Here is a 4,235-nt window from a genome sequence, read left to right as displayed (position 1 = left end):
GATGCCTCTTAAAATCCCCTCAAGCCATTCTCTTCTCTGTCCCATTGTCCAGCTACCTTCAGTTCTTACCTACATCACTTTCATTGCTTCCAAAAGAATCAGCTTATTTCCTTGTGTCTCCCTCCTGCCCTTCCCCTCTGCGCACTGCTCCTCCTACCGTGTGTATCTGATCACATCTTCCCTTCACTTAAATCCCATTCTGTTCTCACCTCCGAGTCCTGGCACCTGCTACTTCCTGTAGTTCTGTCAGTCTTCATCCTTATTTTCATCTTATCTTTACATTCTCCTTAATGGGACTCAACCCCAATTGAAACAGGGGTGTTTATTGGGAATAGCCAATATGAACAGTCAAGTACAATCCTGTGGCAACACTGTCAGATATGCCCTCTGACACTCTTGGTGGCTTGGAGGCCCAGGTCTGTTTAGACCTGACAGACGCTTATCCCTCAGATAGCAGCCGGGTCACTGTCCCTGGGACCTCACAGCCAGAGCTTCTGTCTCTATGCCTGCACAGATATGGTCAATAACCCTGAGTAGTGGGCCTCCAAATTCCCAGATGATTGCCTTGGTCTCATCCACAGGCATATTTCCTTCTGATTGGTCACACAGTACCAAACTTTCATTTCCCATGGCCATCTTTTTAAATCCTGTATTGCAGGACTGTTGTAAATACTCAAATGCACAATAATGTTTTGTTTGATATACTAGAAATGGAATTTTCTTGACCAATATTTTACAGGAAGAGGAGGCATGTTCAAGTCATGGAAATTTACAGCTCTTACCTTTGGTGTACTCAGTCCCCTTAGGGAAACTGTCTACCTGTGTTGCTTATGTGGAGCAGAGCTGGTTCTGGGAAACTTGAATGCTTTTCATTTGGTCCAGCTTTGCGCAGTGGCAGTATTGTAGCCAATGTGGTTTATCTGAGGCACAATTATTGCTAATTGAAAACTTTTCCCAAAACATTTGAACACATGGTCCAATCAGAAGTTTAGGCAGAAGTTGTAGTGTAATGTCACAGCTTGGGCTAATAAAAATAGTTTCCTCATCTCAGTGAATGATTTCCACTGGACTGAGTAGGAGTGTGCTCTGGTGCCCCTTCCCACTTTATTTATAATTCACATCTTAAAAAAATTGAGTTACACCCTTCAGCCTTCACACTTATTTAAGTATCAGCAACAAACTCTTATTTTACACACAAATGTTATGGTTCTATTCACATTATTGATGAGTAGCACCTTAGTAGACAAGGCCCTTTGTCTAGGATGCCTCATAGGAGTCCTGACCAACTATTTCAAAATGGTATTTCCTGCAATTCAGTCACCACCACGTCTATAGCAATTTGTGTAACTTAAAATCATGTTACTTTAAAAAAATGATTTTTTGGTTAAATGAGTGAGGAGGAAATTTCCTTATGCCTGTTTGAATATTTTATACATGTTAGTTTTGGCCCCTATCAATTACTTGAACTGCCATTTCACTATTTTACACAGAATAAGATCAGAGTATTTTTCACTTAGCTTTGGCAAAGCTTTCCTCTTGGTTTGTTTCTAATTTGTAGTGACATTTTCTTTCATTCAGATGNCTGCTCACCTCCTGAGGGTTGAAGTATATTAGAAAGGGCAGTAGAGTGGCCACTGACTCCAATGAACCCCCACCCCCAAACTATCACAAACCTCTTAAAACTATAGATTTAGGAATAATGTTTTAAAATATAATTTGGATTTAGTTGCTGCCTTGATTAAAATTCCTATGATTCTGGGGCACCTGGATGCTCAGTTGGTTAAGTGTCCGACTTTTGATCTTGGTTCAGGTCATGATTTCATGGTTTGTGAGATCAGGCCCCACGTTGGGCTCTCCAATAATGGTGCAGATCCTGCTTGGGATTCTGTGTCTGCCTCTCCCAGCCCCTCCCTGCTCGTGATCCCCCTTCTATCTCTCTTCCTCTATCAAAATCAATTAACTTTAAAAAAATTCTAAAAGTTCTATGACTTCCCATTGTTCTTAGAATATTACACTCCTTAAAATGATCTGGGTTTTCCAATGTTCTGAAATCTTACCATTTTGTATTCTGTCTATCTAACCCCTCTCCCCACATTAGACTCCAGTTCCTGTAATGCACAGAGACTTTTCAGCTCTGTGTCTTCACATGTTCTATTTCCTTGTGTTTTTGCCTGCCTGCTTTCATTCCTTCCTTCTTTCTTTCCTCTCTCTTTTTCTTTCTAAATAAACATCTGAAAGTCTATTCATCCATAAATGTTTATGTTCTTATTTTTTCAGATTTATTCAGGTATAAATGGCAAATAAAATTATATATATTTAAATTGTACTAAGTGATGATTTCATACACATTGTGAAATTTTACCACAATCAAGTTGATTAACACGTCATATACTTAGTGTGTGTGTGTTTGGTGAGAACACTTATCATCTACTTTCTTAGCAAATTTCAAGGAAACAATACAGTATTATAAAGTATAGTCATTGTGCCTATCATTAGATCTCTAGAACTTATTCATTTTATAAGTGAAATTTTGGACCTTCTCTCTAATATCTTGTCATGTCCCCCAAACCTAGCCCCCAGGAACAATCATTCTACTCTTTGTTTTTATGAGTTTGATTTTTTTATCTTTAGATTACACATATAAATGATACCACGCAGCATTTGCTTTCTCTATCTGGCTCATTTCACTTAGCATAATATATTTCATCCATGTTGCTGCAAATGGCAATATTTCATTCTTCCCATGTCTAAATAATATTCCCTTGTACAAAATGGAATGTACGTATATTTGCTCACGCAAATGTGGACACAAGTTCTTTCCATATTTTGCCTATTGTGAATAATGCTGCAATGAACATGGCAGTGCAGATATCTCATCAAGAGACAGATTTTGGTTTCTTCTGATATATACTCAGAAGTAATATGGCTGAATCATATGACAGTTCCACTTTTAATTGTTTTTGAAGATCGTTCATACTGTTTGCCATAATGGCTATAATAATTTACATTCCTGCCAGCAGCATACTTCTTTTTCTCCACTTTCATACCAACATTTTTTTTTATCATCTTTTTGATGTTAGCCATCCTAACAACTGTGATATGATATCAGACTATGGTTCTGATATGCATTTGCATAATGTGCATTTCCATTAATGATGTTGAGCACATTTTCATGTACCTGTTCGCCACTCAAATGTCTTCTTCCTTCTTACTCCATACATAAAAATAAACTCAAAATTGATGAAAGACCTAAATGTAAGACAGAAGGCATCAATATCCTAGAGGAGAAAGCAGGCAGAAACCTCTTTGACATTGGCCACAGCAATTTCTTACTCTATGTGTCTCTGGGGGCAAGGGAAACAAAAGCAAAAATGAACTATTGGGACCTCATCAAGATAAAAAGCTTCTGCACAGTGAAGGAAACAATCAGCAAAACTAAAAGGCAACTGACAGAATGGGAAAACATATTTACAAATGACATATCAGATAAAGGGTTAATACCCAAAATCTACAAAGAACTTACCAAACTCAATACCCAAAAAACAAATAACCCAGTGAAGAAATGGGCAAAAGATATGAAAAGATACTTTCAAAAGAAGACATCCAGATGGCTAACAGACACATGAAAAAATGCTCAACATCACTCATCATCAGAGAAATATAAATCACAACCACAATGAGATACCACCTCACACCGGTCAGAATAGCTAAAGTTAACAACTCAGGCAATGACAGATGCTGGTGAGGATGCAGAGAAAGAGGATCCTTTTTGCATTGCTGGTGGGAATGCAAAGTGTACAGCTACTCTGGAGAACAGTATGGAGGTTCTTCAAAAAATTAAAATTAAACTGCCCTATGATCCAGCAATTGCACTACTAGGTATTTATCCAAAGGATACAGGTGTGCTGTTTCGAAGGGAAACGTGCACCCTAATGTTTACAGCAGTGCTATCAACAATAGCCAAAGTATGGAAAGAGCCCAAATGTCCATCGACTGATGAATGGATAAAGAAGATGTGGTATATACAATGGAGTATTACTTGGCAATAAAAAATAATCAAATCTTGCCATATGCAACAGCATGGATGGAACTAGAGGGTATTATGCTAAGCAAAATTGGTCAGAAAAGACAAATATTATGTCTTCACTCGAGGAATTTAAGAAACAAAAGAGTTGAACAAAGAGAAGGGAAGCAAAATTAATATAAAAACAAGGAGAGGGGAAACATAGATTCTA

The 4,235-nt window shown here is 37.9% G+C and overlaps 1 pseudogene; it reads left to right on the top strand.

Annotated features, from left to right (window-relative positions):
• Window positions 1-880: 880 nt before the first annotated feature.
• On the top strand, window positions 881-1,008 carry LOC144241299 (U4 spliceosomal RNA; annotated as a pseudogene).
• The last annotated feature ends 3,227 nt before the right edge of the window (window positions 1,009-4,235 follow it).

Source organism: Crocuta crocuta, unplaced genomic scaffold (assembly GCF_008692635.1).
Source record: "Crocuta crocuta isolate KB4526 unplaced genomic scaffold, BGI_CrCroc_1.0 scaffold504, whole genome shotgun sequence".
Lineage (NCBI taxonomy): Eukaryota > Metazoa > Chordata > Mammalia > Carnivora > Hyaenidae > Crocuta > Crocuta crocuta.
Note: the sequence above shows the minus strand (reverse complement) of the source record. Positions and strands in the feature narration are given on the sequence as shown.